This window comes from Callospermophilus lateralis, unplaced genomic scaffold, assembly GCF_048772815.1.
Source record: "Callospermophilus lateralis isolate mCalLat2 unplaced genomic scaffold, mCalLat2.hap1 Scaffold_83, whole genome shotgun sequence".
NCBI lineage: Eukaryota > Metazoa > Chordata > Mammalia > Rodentia > Sciuridae > Callospermophilus > Callospermophilus lateralis.
Genome location: NW_027516368.1, coordinates 3589238 through 3605319, shown reverse-complemented (window position 1 = coordinate 3605319; position 16082 = coordinate 3589238). Strand labels below are relative to the sequence as shown.

Below are 16082 nucleotides of genomic sequence, written 5' to 3'. Positions count from 1 at the left end.
TTCGTTTTCTTAATAAATGGATACGAATAAAAATGCTGTTATAGAAGCATCTGGAATATCTATCCATCTTGCCTTTACAATTGAGCTCTGTTTCTTGAAAAATCTGGGACTCCCTTCTCCCTTGTGTTACTTGACTTTGAACAGTGCGAAAGCTAGGATGTTACAGGGACCCAGGATGGGGATTTCTGATAATATTCCTTCCTGTTTCTTTCCAAAGATACATAAAGCATGTTTTGCTTGATCTAAATTTCTTTTGGTCCCATTCTCACTTCTTCTCATCTTCCTTTCCAAGTACTACTGTCCAGGAACATCCAGAAGATAAACATGGTAAGTTTGGAGAAGGGTAAGTTAAAGCTGTATTAGAGTTGTTAATTACAGAGCCTACCACACCCCCAGCATTGCTAAGAGGTGGTTGGGGGGAGCCTTACCCAGCACAGGTACTGAGGGCTAGTGTGGGAGGCTTACTTTAAGAAAGTGGCAGTTATAAAATATCCAGATCAGTAGAATCAGCATCACCGGAGGACATGATAGACATGCAAATTCTTGTGACCCATTTCAAGCATTTGTGGACAAGCCCAGCAATCATTGCTTTCAAAAGACTTTCTAGTGCCAGGTGAGGTGTGGGTGGCTCAAGCCTACAATCTTAGCTACCAGGTAGCCCTAGGCAGGAGGATTTATAAGTTCAAAGCTAGCCTGGGCAGCTTAGTGAGACACTGCCTCAAAAGAAAAACTAGGGACTGGGGTTGTTGCTCAGTGGTAGAGTGCTTGCCTAGCATATGCAAGTCCCTGGGTTCGATCCTCAGCACCACATAAAAACAAATAAAATAAAGGTATTGTGTCCAACTACTCCTAAAATATAAATAAATACACAAATAGGAAAAACTATAAATGGTAGGGCACCCCTGGGCTCATTCCCCAGTACTGTGAAAAAATAAAGATGCCTCTCTGTGATTCTGGTGCAAGCACCATGTCTGCATGACCTACTGATTGGATGGAAGATGGCCAACCTGACTCCTCTGAGGGAGGTGGCCTGAGGAGGAGGAGCAAGGCAACCCAGGGTTCCCCACACTGGCAGCTGCATGGGGAAACAGACAGTTAGCAGCAGCTGAAGGAGGCTTCTGCTTAGTCACAGTTCCTGTTCTAGCATGCTCTTGACCTTGGTGGCCACCAAGGTGGCCTAGCTAACTGGAAGGGGATGCAGGAACCATGTGGGCTGAGTCCCACAGGAGGCAAATTCTCTACCATTAACACACAACCTGGCCCTCTGACCCTCTTTCCCATAGTCTAACCCTTGCTGATGCCACTGTCACCACACCAGTCTCTTAGCTGTTCAGTGAATACACAAGGCACTTCCAGACCCAGGGTCCTTCAACTAACTTCATTAGAGAGAAGTGGCAGCCAGGGCTATAGACAGGAGAAGGGGATGTAGCTTAGAGGTAAGACATTTGCCTCACATGAGTGAAGCCCTGCGTGATCGTGTGATCCCCAGTACTGAAGCCAGAATTAGACAGTCAGTCTAGACAGGTAAATCGAGTCAGGTAGATTAAGGAGGCCAATTTTGACTGAGTCCAGGAAGTTGGAGACTGTCCCCTGAGGGATTGAAATGTTAATTCCTTCAGAGCCCTTCCTCCACCCCAGATCAAGAACCTGCCCCTGCTCCAACCTGTTGCTAAGGTAACCCGTCCCAGGAATAGCCCCTCCCAACAGGGAGCTATAAGGTTGTTAATTAAAGTGTCCAGGGCTGCTCCATCCCACCCTTTCCCCTTCCACCCACCTGTTTCCCACCTTTTGGCCATCCCACTGAGCATTGGGGGGGGGGGGCTAGTCACATAGGGAAGGAGAAAGATAAGGGGGAAAAGGCCGAGAACAAAGGAATCCTAGGACATATAAAAAGGGCAGAACAGCTCGCCTCTTGGAATACCAGGATACCAGCTATGGTCCCCTTCTCCCTCCTGGGAGAAATCTATGTTACCCCTTTTTAAATAAACCCTGCTTTATCTGCTTGCCTCCCTGTGCTTCTCTAACATTCAAACTTCAACGTGTGAGGGAGCAGGACTCAGTCACCAATAACCGGCAGTATCAGTAGCACCCAAACCAAACACCTATGCACATACAAACCAAAGGAAACAAAAGACTTCTATCTAAAGGTTATAGAAACAAATAAGAATTTTTGGGTTGGGGATGTGGCTCTGTGGTAGAGGACTTGCCTTTATGCCTGAGGTCCTGGGTTCCATCCCCAGCCCTGAGAAAGGGAAAACAAAGCTTGCATAAGGACCTCAGTGGGAGACAAGGCAGGAAAACATCTAGAATATCACCCGAATTTATACAGAGCTGACTGCGCAGAGGCCTCTTCACCTAAGCATTTCTCAGTTAATATTTTTCACTTAGTGACCACAAAGAAGTTCTATGATGGACAAAGAATGTTCTTCCTGGGGAACCCACAAAGCTCCATCTTTGACAGTGATTCCTAAAAACAGCAAATGTTTTTGGAGATATGTTAAATGAAGGTTAAGCCTTACATACTTGATCTCTTTTAAGCCTCATAAAACCTCTAAGGACGGGGGTCTGTTTGTTTGTTTGCAGAGCTAGGGATTAAACTAGGACCCTGGGCTCTGATTGTGGCTCAGCAGTAAAGCACTTGCCTAGTGCAAGTGCAAGACACTGAGTTTGATCCTTAACACCACATAAAGATAAAGAAATAAAGGTATTGCGTCCAACTTCCAAGTAACAAAACAAAACATAAACCAGGACTTCTGGCATGTGAGGGAAGAGCTCTACCATGGAGCTGCACTCCTAGCCCAAGAAGGAGGTATTATCATTCTTAAGCACATATATTTCTAGTAAGTGGCCATTGTGTGTGTGTGTGTGTGTGTGTGTGTGTGTGTGTTTGTGTTGAGGGTTGAGCCAAGGAGTACCTTACTGGTTTATCCCTGAGCTACATCCCCGGTCCTTTTTAATTTTTATTTTCATACAGGGCCTCACTAAATTGCTGAGGCTGGCCTGGAACTTGCCATCCTCCTGCTTCAGCCTCCTAAATGGCTGGAATTACAGATATGCAACACAGTAAGCCGCCTAATTTTGCTGAGACATAACCTGTTAAAAAATGAGATTATTTGGACACTGCTTATCGTTTACCTAATAGTAAAGTTAGTTTATCTTCTATAATGGCTTACCTGAAATTACGTGAGAGCCACTGCGCCCAGCTAAGTGACCAGCTTTGAACACAGTTCTGTGCTAGTCTGCAACCTGTATCATTTTCTTAAGAATTTTCTTCCTCTTCGGAGAAAGATAATGATTTCTGTCATTTACTCATATATCCATTAATTCAAGAAATGTGCACCCTGAGGGCCTATCATGGGGCCGACCTTTGCCACGTTGTGCCTGAAAGGCACGTGACTCACCTGAGGTGGAGATTCAAACAAGAGATTTATTGGGGGGCTGCCTGAAGGGAAAGAAAAGGAGAGGCAGAGAGAGAAGAGGAAGGCAGAGAGAAAGAGAAAGAGCAGAGAGAAGGAGAGAGAGGAGAGAAAGAAGAGGAAAAGGGCAGACAGCATGAGATTGCAAGCTTCCGCTTAAGAAGGCTTGCGTAAGCCATGTGGCGGATGCTGAATGGCAGGGTGAGGCTCTTCCGGTTGGCGCCTTTTGGAGAGGGATAAGGGATTCCATGATGTTCTCGCGAGATGTAATCTCGTCTTGCAGGACGGAAGTTATACTTCAGCACGCAGTCTCCCACACACCCAACATTGCCAATATACCCGTGAACAAAATATCGGGGTCCTCACCTTTATGGAGCCTCTAGCTTAATGCTGTCACAGGACTAGAACAGAGACCTTCAGGTTTCTGCTAAGCAGTTGACCCAGCGTGTGCTGAGACTGACCATTTGAAAGAGATGAATAAAGATGACCTTTGACCTCGACTGTGGAATATAGATTGTGCACAGTAAATACATAAAACTTTGGTTTATACATGCATCTTGAAGCCTCATCAATGATGAAATGGGCAGAGCACAGCTCGCTCTTGTCAACTGGCTGCAATTGAATGAGAAAATGTGTAAAAACTGCTGTAAAATAGCCCACAAGGAGGAAAGGACTTTCTTTTTTTAAATTTTTTAGTTGTAGAAGGGCACAATACGTGTATTTTATTTATTTAGTTTTATGTGGTGCTGAGGTTTGAACCCCTGTGCCTCACACATGCTAGGCAAGCACTCTACAACTGAGCTATAACCCCAGCCCAGTAAAGGACTTTTCTTAAAAAAAAATCATGTTAAAGCCAAGAGAGAATAATAAAATAAACACCTGGATACTCATCAAGCAGCTACAACAGTCATCAACTGATGGCCAATTATACTTTTCCTTAGCTACTCATCTCATTGCCCGTTTTTGGGGAGACAAATTTTCAATGACATATCTTTTGCTCCACATATATACCTCTAAGAAAGGGACTTTTTTTTTCTTTCTTAAATATTTATTTATTTATTTATTTTTATGTGGTGCTGAGAATGGAACTCAGGGTCTCACACATGTGAGGCATATGCTCTACCACTGAGCCACAACCCCAGCCCCCTCTTAATTTCTGAGAAAATAATTTTTAAGGAAACACAGTCACAAATACTATTGTTACTCCTAAAAACCTAAAATAAATTTACAGTAATTATTTTTTTCAAATATCATAATTCAATTCAGCAATCACATTTCCATTCTTATAGGCTAAATGTCATTTTAAAAATCCATTCAAAAATCCAAAATTTAGGGCTAAGGATGTAGGATGCTTGAGGCTCTTGCTTTGATCTTCAACAGTGCAGGAAAAAAAATAAATTCTAAGATTGTGAAATTGGAAGATTTTTGAGTGCTAATGTTATGGTCAAAAAGTTTGGGAGTTTGGACCATTTTGGATTTTGCATTTTTATATTAAAAATTAAAAATGCTTTACCTGTGAAGTCTATGCCAGAACTCCAAAACTGGAAAAAATCTAACATTTGAAATACTTTTAGTTCAACTAGGCATGGTGGTGCAAAACCTGTAATCCCAGTGACTCAGGACACTGAGACAGGAGGATCAGGAGTTTAAAGTCAGACTCAGCAATTTAGTGAGTTGCTAAGCAGCTCAGGGAGGCCATATCTCTAAATAAAATACAAAATAGGGCTGGGGATGTGGCTCAGTGATCAAGTGCCTCTGAGTTCAATCCCTGGTGCCAAAAACAAAAAGTGAAAAACAAAAACTTTTAGTTCCAAGCATTCCAGATAAGAATAGACAATATTCCAGATAAAATAGACAATATTTCTATTGATTCACCAGGTGGTACAGATACTGTTGGTGTGGGATAAAACTTTGGGAGGTACGATTTGGCACGTCCTGCAGCCTGGATTTCTCTAACTCTATCCCTTATTCAAACTATCTCAAAAAACTTTATATCAGTAGGGCTGGGGTTTTAGCTCAGAGATAGAGCGCTTGTCTAGCATGTGTAAGGCACTAGTTTTGATTCTCAGAGCCACATATAAGTAAAATAAGGGTCCATAATTAAATAAAACAAAGGTCCATCAGCGACTAAAAATATATACAGATAAATAAATTTTATGTCTTCAGTTTGAATCATTATTTAGATAAGGCTTGCGTGTTGCATCCGGGTGCTGTTTTTGTTTTTTGCCTGTTTTTTGATATAGGGTCTGGCTATATTGCCCAAGCTGGTCTCCAACTCCTGGGACTGAAGGGATCCTCCCACCTCAGCAGGCTAAGTAGCTGAAACATTGCCACCAGGGCAGATGATTGCTAGGTCAATTTTAATCAGTAGATTCTCTTTTCATCTTTTAATTTTGCATTTTGTTGCTCCTAAAACTGAACAGTGCTTTTTAAAACTGATGTACATTAGAATCATCTGGAGATTTTGTTAAACCACCCATTACTGTTTCCAGAGATTCAGTCAAGGCTACATTTCTTTGCTTATTTATTTATTTACTTTTTGGTGGGGGGTAAAGGAGATTGAACCCAGGGGCACTCAACCACTGAGCCACATCCCCAGCCCGCTTTTGTATTTCATTTAGAGACAGGGTCTCACTGAGTGGCTTAGTGCCTTGCTTTGAACTCGTGATCCTCCTGCCTCAGCCTCCAGAGCTTTTGGGATTACAGGCCTGCGCCACTGCCAGTGGGAAAAGTACATTTCTAGGGCTGGGGTTGCGGCTCAGTGGTAGAGCGCTTGCCTGGCATATGTGAGGCACTGGGTTCCATTCTCAGCAGTGTATATAACTAAATAAAATAAAGGTCCATTGAGAACTAAAAAATATTTAAAAAAAAAGACAATATTGATTCACCAGGTGGTACAGATACTGTTGGGGTTTAAAACTCAGAGTTTGAAGTTAGATTCCCTAAGTTTAAATTTCGCTTTTGACACTTTGCTGCCATGTGACTTTGGGCAAAAAAACCACTCCATGGCTCTGTGAAACCCATATCACTGGAGAAATGTGAGGATGAAAGGAGAAAATTTTGAGAAATAAAGGGCTGTCCCTTTAACGAGAGCGTGGCCACGTGACCCAAGGCTCGTGGAGCAACGTAGCTGCGCCTGGGCCAGGGCAGGCTGGTGAACGCCGCCCCGCGCCCCTTCGGGAGCTCCTGCTGCCGCTGCTTTTGCTGATGTGCTGGGCGGCGCGGGGCGAAGAGGCCAGACCGGTGCGCGCGGCCTCCCTCGCAGGCTTCTGCGGCTGCGGCATGCCTCAGCGACCCCGGGGCCCCGGCAGCTCCTCAGCCGCGCACCGGTACGCGCCGGAGGCGAACGCCCCGAGCGCGCTCCCAGGAGAGCGGCCGCTGGCTCCCTCGAAGGTGCGCCCTCGACTCCCCTCTGGAGGGTGGGGGTGTGGGGGCTGCCGGGCTCTAGGAACCGGTCGCAATGGGCGCGGTCAGGGGAAGGTTACCGGAAGGCAAGTCGAGGCTATAGCCACACCCGCGCCACGCACCTTCCCTTCCCATTCGACCGGGCGCACCTCTTGCCCGCACCTCCCGAGGGCGGGCTGCGTCCTGGGGCTCCCGGGTTGTGAACCCTGGACTCAGTTCCCCGCCTTCCTCCCTCCCCCGTCCCGAGGTCCACAAGTGAATTTTAAGTTGGATAAGTTCGGGTTAAAATCCACAATTCCTGTCTTACTAACTCTAGGGAAATTAGGATCAGCGTCTCCAACTTTGCACTGCACTGATTTGCAATCGCCTGCCTTGTATGGTGTGCTACCTGAGGACAAGGACTTGTCATTTTATTCTGTCACGTTGAACACTAGGAAGGTCTCAGCCAACTGGTTGCTTTATTTTGTCTTATTTATCTGTTATGTCTTGCACAGTGGCTGGTTGTGGAGGGGCTAGGGTTTGTACAGAATAAACAGCAATAACAACTGGTGGTACCCATCCTACCTGCCAGGGATTTTGCATTCTGGTACATCTGAGGCAAACCTAATGCCCCTTCTTGTATACGTCGTGTACCCTATTCTTTTTCCATCTCAGTTTTCTTTCCTTTGGTTTTTTTTTCTTTTTTCTTTTTTTTTTTCTGGACAATATTCAGGATTTGGGTGAGAGGTAGCATCCACTACTGGTTTACCTGACCTCCTCTGCTTTCCTCCCATCATTATTTTCATATCCTGTCCCAGTACTATGTGTTAATTTTGACATAACAATAACTAAGAATATTTGTCTCTGCCTTTAACTAGACACTGAGGGTGGTGGAAGTTAGGACAATAATTTAGTCTTTGAGGTATGGAGTATAGGAGGTTGACAACTGGGCTTCTCATTATTTCTGTACACTTTTGCCTTTAAAGTTTTTTGTTTTTTTTAAGATAATGTGGGCAAGGGCCTCATTATTGGTGTTTACCTTTTATGGAGGTCCTGATTACTTTTTTTTTAGTTGATATTGATCATACTTAATTTTAACCCTCTCTAAGTTATATGCTAACTGGTAATCTCTCTCTTTCTAAGGAGAAAGCCTATTTATTAATCTATTTTGTAACTAACAGGACAGCTGTCTTATTTGCATATGCATATTGATCTTTCTCAAAATTTTGTCTTGAAACTGGTGGCCAGTGTTGAACATTTCTCATTTTTATATGCTCTGCCTTTCTGTGGGTTCCAGAATGGAATGTGAGTCCCCATCATCTTTTGAATTAAATTTACAAGATATATATCTTTTGTCCCTATAGAGTGGTTCTGTGCCCTCACTGAATATTGCCTGGGTCATCTTTGACCAGTCCTGTATTCACTTTCTATAATATTTGGAGGCATTCCAAGCCATTCATAAAATTAGTAGTTGATGAGAACACAGCTTACAAACTTTCCACCCAATCATTGATCCTAAAGTAACCTTATTATCAAGGCCAATGTCTTCATGGGAGGTAGTTCTTCACCTGTTTTCCTTGGTTTTAAATGTCATAGTTTATATGCAAATGACTAGTTTAATTCTGGCAGCATTTCTTCTAAATTTTAGGAAGTAAAATTTACTTTAGGAGAATCTAATATTATAGTGGTAGTCCTTCTTTTCCTCTTGGTTTTCTGTTTATTTGGTTTGGTTCAACCAATTTTTGTTTTATATATATATATATATATATATATATATATATATATATATGACTCTGTTGTGTGTGCTGGGCATACAGAACAAAAAGAACTGTTCTCCACCCTCATTGCATTTCCACTCTGGTAGGTTCTGTCTCTCATTCTTTCAGACACACAAACACATTTGCACATACACACACACACACAACTACACATAAGTATAATTTTGTGAATAGTAACAGTATAATTTTGTATATGGTGATAGGCAGAGTAATGTACTTTTTACATAGAGAGGAAAAAGGGTTTCCTGCTTTTTGAATATGTCAAGAGGTGCTTTTTGAAAAGGTCATTTGAGCTAGGTCTTGGAGGAGATATTTTCAGGAGCTGAGGATTGAGGGTCAGATTGAAGGACATTCCAAGGAGAATAGCTTTGGCCCAAAGCACTATGTAGGAAGCATTGTGTGTTCTGGGACATGTAAATGTTTTAGGTTTCCTGGGAGTGACATTTTTCACACTTTTTTTTTCTGGGTACCAGGAATTGAACTCAGGGGCATTCGGCCACTGAGCCCCATCACAACGCTATTTTGTATTTTATTTAGAGACAGGATCTCACTGAGCTGCTAGGCACCTTGCCATTGCTAGCTTTGAACTCAAGGCTGACTTTGAACTTGCAATCCTCCTGCCTCAATCTCCCAAACCGCTGGGATTACACCTTTCTTAGGTGCAAATCCTTTTTTTCCCCTCTCTTTTGCATTAAAACAATTTTTTTTAGTTGTAGATGAACACATACCTTTATTTTATTTCTTTTTTTTTTATTTGGTGCTGAGGATTGAACACAGTGTCTCATGCATGCTAGGCAAGGGCTCTACCACTGGATTACACTCCCAGCCCTCTCTTTTGCATTTTAATTGATTTAATGAGCACTTGGTAAAGTGGGGACACAAAGAAGCAAGTAATACTAGGCTTTCAAGAAATTTGCACTTTCACTGAAAAGTATGGTAGTAAGAATCTCCCGGAAACAACATGCATTATAAAATTTGACTTAGATTCCCTCTGATTAAGAAATACAGTTTTTACTGGGAAAATTATCCTAACAATGTTTCATATCACTTATTCTTTTGTAACAAAGTGACAGGATGTTTTAGTCTCCATGGATCATTTAGAAGAGGAGCTTATAAGGCATTTAGGGTCATGAGGTGTCGAAAGTGTGTATGGTGCTTCTGTGCATAAAGTCAGTTAATGGCTTGTCTGAGGCTGTTTCTGATGGTGTGACACTGCCTTGGCATAAAAGCACAATTGATGACCATCTCTTCTGTGAAACTTTTCTTCCAAAAAGTAGGGTTTCTTTCCTCTGAATTTCCGTAGCATATTTTTTTGTTTTCTGATGGCAACTTATCTATTTAGTTTAGTTTATTGGCGGAGTTGTCTATCTCATTCTACGTTGAAGGCATTTTTAGACCCGTTGTATCTCCACATGCCCAAGGTACCTCACATATTTTAAGCATTCTGTAACAATTCCTCCAATGATCTGTTGCCTTTTATGTGGATATAATATTGAAAGATTACCTGAGGAATAAAGGATATCAGATACTTTTGAAAGACATCTTTATAAAATATGCTTTTGCTGTACTTATCTTCCCCAGAACCCTGTGAGACTTATCGTATCTCCCACTTCACAGATGAGGCAACTAAGGCTTCATTGGGATGGAAGAAACTTTGAATGTCATTCCGTGTATGATTAATGTCTGCGGAGGCAGGAGGGTGAGAGGATGGTAAAAATAAATAAGCTCTGTATGGGTGGATAAGGCTGCAGTTTGTAGACAGATCTGGAGAGCTAATTTCTTTTCTTTTTTTACCAGACTTTCTGCTTAGCCTTTAGCATTTGATTTAAGTTTGAGCAGTGGAAAGAAGGAAAAGGAAGTAAGACCTACACCAAAAGAGTTGGCTATGATCTTATTTTTGTATACAAGATAAAAATCTTATAGGAATAACTAAAAAAAAAAGATAATTAAAACTGGTGTAAGTCAGGTGTGGTGGCCCATGCCTGTAATGTCAGCCACTTGGGAGGCTAAGGTAGAAGGATCACAAGTTTGAGGCCAGCCTCAGCAACTTAGTGAGGCCCTAAGCAACTTACTGAGACCCTGTCTCAAAATGAAAAATAAAAAGGGCTGGGGATATGGTTAAGTGGTAAAGTGCCACTGGATTTTATCCCCAATAACAAACCAAACCAGGCAACCAAACAAAAAATGAAAGCAAAAAGCCAAACTGATATAAGCAGAAAAAAAAATTGGGCGGACCTCTTATGGACTCTTCTTAAGCTTGTGAAGTTCAAGAGTTTCTGTGGCCCCAGACATAGTGAGATTTAAGGATTAGGAACTTCTGAAAGTCTCTCTGTCTCTTTTTTTGTGTTATCTTTGCCTTCAGGTAATCTCTTTTCCTACTGATAAACTAGTTGGAGGAGAAAGAATTCCTCTTTCCTCGTAGCTCCAGCAAACATTCTAAGGTGAACTTACCCTGGGTCATGGGCTTATTCCTAGTGGTCAAAGAATACCACAAGTCATGTGCAGTCGTACATGCCAGCAACTCAGGAGGCTGAGGCAGGAGGATTGTGAGTTTGAAGCCAGTCTGAGCACCTTAGTGAGACCCTAAGCAACTTAGTAAAACCCTGTCTAAAAACAAAAAATAAAAAGGAGTGGGGACGAAGTTCAGTGGTAAACTGACTAAAATACTTCTGGGTTCAATCTCCAGTACCTATCCCCCCAAAAAAAATAAAAAGAAAAAGAATGCTATGATTGGCCAGGCCTGAGTCACAGGAGGTGGAGTCGGGCCATCCAGTCCCACTTGGGCCACATGTACTTAGTTTAAAAGGTGATTTTCTTTTTTTTCCTCTCTCTGTCCTTTCTTGGTGGTGGTGGTTTTGCAGCACTAGGGATTGAGCTCAGAGTTGATCCTATTGCTAATTTATATCCTCAATCCCTTGATATATATCCCCAACTCCCTTTTATCTTGAGGCAAGGTATCACTAAGTTGCCTAGGTTGGCCTTAAACTGAGGTCCTCCCACCTCAGCCTCCTGAGTAGCTGGTATTAGAATCATGTGCCTGGCAAAAAGTGGTTTTCAAAAAGGACTTTGGGTACTTTCACAAGAAGTAGAGGAACTGGCAAAAATAGTAGGGACGAGGGGCGTGACTTAGTGATGAGGTCAGGTCGTGGGCTCAATCCCTAGCACTGAAAAAAAAAATTATAAAGATAGATGCCCATTGCTCTTAGCCTGAGTGTGTGGCCCATTCACGGTGATAGCAGAGTCACTCTTGACCTCAGGTAGGCTTCTGGCTTGAGTGGCAGTGGAGAAGCTGTGTGGGTGGCTGAAGAGGTAATTCACCTTTAGACTCCAGGAAGAATGAGTTCCTTGACCCTGGACTTTCCATAAAGACTCAGTTCAAAGGGCCTTTTTATTTGGACTGGGGTCCTCTGCTACGGGTTTTACTAGAGGGACATTTTATATTTGTAGGCCAGAAAACTTGACTTTATCAGTATAAGTTTGAATTTTCAGCAGTGCAGAACTATTTTGTATATCGCCTCTGGAATGGAAACTTAGTCTGTTCAGTGCTGTGGCGGTTAATGAAAGAAGAAAAAGAAACTAGGCCAGTAGTCCACAGTGGAGGTCGTGATGGTATTTGCTTTATGGGTATTCACCTTGAGGCAGAAGGGGATGAAAAAAATTAGGTAATTGTAAAAATCCATTAGGCACAACAGGCAGAGCTTCCTGTGGGCCTTGTCTGAGCCCAGGGGTGCACTAGTGTTCTCATTCCAGGCCCCACTTGCCTGCTCCTGGAAAGTGTGATTTTTTTTTTCTCTTAAGTCCTTTATGGAAACTTTTATTAGATCCTCTTAAAAATCATTTTAAGACTATTCTGGAAACTTTTGCCTCAGGTCTTTAGTTTTCCTCCTTCTTTGTAGAGCTGCTTAAAATTCTGATTTCTAAGGACTGCGGAATCTTGTGTTCCAGACACTTAGACAACAATGAGAATAATGGGGCCGCCCAGTTCAGTCCCTGAGCTGAGGCTGTTACCCAGGTTTCACTGCGACACAGACATGTCACCCATGTCTAGGACTGTGTTATAAATGAAATCGAATTTCTATAATTATAGTTATGAATAATTCAAATAATAAATCCTCATTATATTCATGATCTCACTCATTCAGTCAGTCAAGATTTTTGGCATGTCTACCAAGAGCTGCACGCCATGCTACATGTTGGGGAAGATAGAAATGAGAATATTAACTTCCAGTTCCCAGTGAGCCTAGGGTCTAGGAGGGATGAAAACGGGTAACTAAGATACCGAGAGAGAGAGAGAGAGAGAGAGAGAGAGAGAGAGAATGAGAATTGTTAGGATAGATAGAGGCTTGGATCAGAGGAACCTAAATGGGGCACCCATAACCCAGGCAGCCAGGGATGGGTAGGCAGGCAAGTCTTCCTGGGGGTAATCCTTGAACAATGACACCATCTACAGAGGCAGAGTGGTTCAAGAAGTGCAGCTGAAGTACAGAGTAAGAAAGGTGGAGAGAACTTAGACTCTGATGTTTAGATATTTTACCCTGAAAGGTCATGGGAATTCCTGAATAACTTAAATAGGAAAATGATATGATCAGGTTGACACTTATATTTCAAATAGATGGTACTTTGAAAATTTTTAAAAATATATGTGCGAATACTGATAAATTTTCACCTTATCTATTAACCTTCCCCTCCAACAACCACCCCATGCATTTCTTGTGTATTTTTTTTCAGAGCTGTGTTCTACAAATGGGAGCAAATACAAAAATATATGAGTCTTGTATTCTCTCTCAGCCTCTTTCCACAACCTCTCTTTACAAATGGCAGCACTTCCTGTATACGATTGTGCAATGTGCTTTGTTCACGTAGTAGCTCTTTATCTTGGTCAGATCGCTTCCTATCAGAATGTTAGATATTTACTTTTTTTCTTCTTCTGTGGTACTAGGGATTCAACCCAGGATTGCTCTACCACTGAGCCACATCCCCAGCTGTTTTCATTTTTTTTTTTTAAATTTTGAGATAGGGTCTCTGGTGAAGGCGATCCCTCACTCACTGTCTTGACAGGGTCACAGTGAGAAAAAGTGTTGGCAAAGCCGCTCTCCCACTGTCTTGACAGGGTCACAGTGAGGATGAATGCTGGCAAAGCCACGCTGGTTGGTGGGTAACCGAAACCATGAGACCCTTTTTTATGTAATTGGGACTTTGCATTTTCATGCTTATGTTTCTCACAGGAGGCATGAGTATGTTAAATGCCAAACAAATTAAATTTCAGATGGTCACATCTGAAGGTCACATCCTGGGAAAAATGTAAATTAATGTACCATCAATCATGGTTAAGGAAATGTCATGTCTTGGCAAAGTTTTAAATTATATAATTAATGACATATTGTGAATCAATAAAAATGAGAAAAATTGTAATAAAAGGGGACCCAGAGAAAGCTGCTTTAGCGCTCTCTCTCTGGAGATTGCTCGAACAGAACGATGCCACTCATCCTTCAGGACTCCCTAGACCCTGCTAGGGCTGGACCCCGGCAGGTCTCCGTAAGTTGCAGAGGCTGACCTCAAACTTGTAATCCACCTGCCTCAGCCTCCAAGTCCTTGGGTTACAAGTGTGCACCACTGTGGCTGGTTTTCTTCTTTCTTAAGGCTGCTTTATTTCCCATTTTCTAGTCCACAATTAATGAACATTTAGGTTGTGGAAAGAGGCTGAGAGAGACTATTCCAGCCTGTTTCTGTTATGGAGCTATTATAAATTGTGCTGGACATAGAAGGCTTGAGTTTTGCAGAAAGCACTGCAGGATTTTTTTTTAATGATCTTTTTACCTTTATTTTATTTATTTGTTTTTATGTGGTATTGAGGATTGAACCCAGTTTTTCACATCTGCTAGGCAGGTGCTCTACCACTGAGCCCCAACACCCCAGCCATCCATGGGAATTTGATACTTGTTGAATGAATGATTGAATGGAAGGTGGATGATTTAGAAGTAAGGAGGGATATGAACCTGCACAGTTACCTGGGAATAGAAAAGAGGGAGAGATGTGAGGGAGATATGTGTAGCAGCATCAGAAAGGCTGGGTGACATATATATGGTGGGATTAGGGAACAGAAGTAGCCAAGGATGATTTCTTGGAATAGTAAAACACATTGGGCAAATGCTATGTTTATTACTCACATAGATGAGAATAGTACCATTTTTATCAGGAAATGCATGCATAGAATTGTAGCAACGACAGCAAAGAGAATCAATTGGAATGGAAAGTAGAATCAAGATAATCATTCATTTCCTGATTTCTGTTTCTTCCAATCTTGTTTTTGTGATTCTCCCACTCCTATTGCTAAGCTGTATTCTTTCTTTTTATCTCAACTAATTATCTCTTTGACTTCTTCGTTTTTTCCCCTTTGATTTGAAATCCTGTTTGTAGAGACTGACAATTCCTAAGCTGCCAAGCAGTCTCTGAGGTGACTTGGACCCTTGATTTTATTTTTATTTATTTTTTTCCAATGTCTTTATTTATTTTTGAGAGAGAATTTTTTTTAATATTTATTTTTTAGTTTTCAGCGGACACAACATCTTTATTTTATTTTTATGTGGTGCTGAGGATCAAACCCAGTGCCCAGTGCATGCCAGGTAAGGGTGCTACTGCTTGAGCCACATCCCAAGCCCACAATGCCTTTATTTTTATGGGGTGCTCAGGATCGAACCCGGGTCCCGCCCATGCTTGGTGAGTGTTCCCCCGCTGAGCCACAGTCCCAGCCCCAAGATGCAGCTATCTTGAGGTTAGCCTTATCCTTTTTTTTAATTGTTGGTTGTTCAAAACATTACATAGTTCTTGATATATCATATTTCACACTTTGATTCAAGTGGGTTATGAACTCCCATTTTTACCCCATATACAGTTTGCAGAATCACATCAGTTACACTTCCATTGATTTATATATTGCCATACTAGTGTCTGTTGTATTCTGCTGCCTTTCCTATCCTTTCCTATCCCCCCTCCCCTCCCCTCCCCTCCCCTCTTCTCTCTCTACCCCCTCTACTGTAGTTCATATCTCCCCCTTGTATTATTTTCCCCTTTCCCCTCGCTTCCTCTTGTATATAATTTTGTATAACCCTGAGGGTCTCCTTCCATTTACATGCAATTTCCCTTCTCTCTCCCTTTCCCTCCCACCTCTCATGCCTGTTTAATGTTAATCATCTTCTCATGCTCTTCGGCCCTACTCTGTTCTTAGTTACTCTCCTTATATCAAAGAAGACATTTGGCATTTGTTTTTTATGGATTGGCTGGCTTCACTTAGCATAATCGGCTCTAATGCCATCCATTTCCCTCCAAATTCTATGATTTTGTCATTTTTTAATGCAGAGTAATACTCCATTGTCTATAAATGCCACATTTTTTTTTATCCATTCGTCTATTGAAGGGTATCTAGGTTGGTTCCACAGTCTTGCTATTGTGAATTGTGCTGCTACGAACATCGATGTAGCAGTGTCCCGGTAGCATGCTTTTTTTA

General features: G+C 42.1%; 1 pseudogene; it reads left to right on the top strand.

The window, feature by feature from the left end:
- The first annotated feature begins 3593 nt into the window (after nt 1-3593).
- The window catches only part of LOC143641040 (formylglycine-generating enzyme-like), a 46034-nt pseudogene continuing 33545 nt past the window's right edge, over nt 3594-16082 (top strand).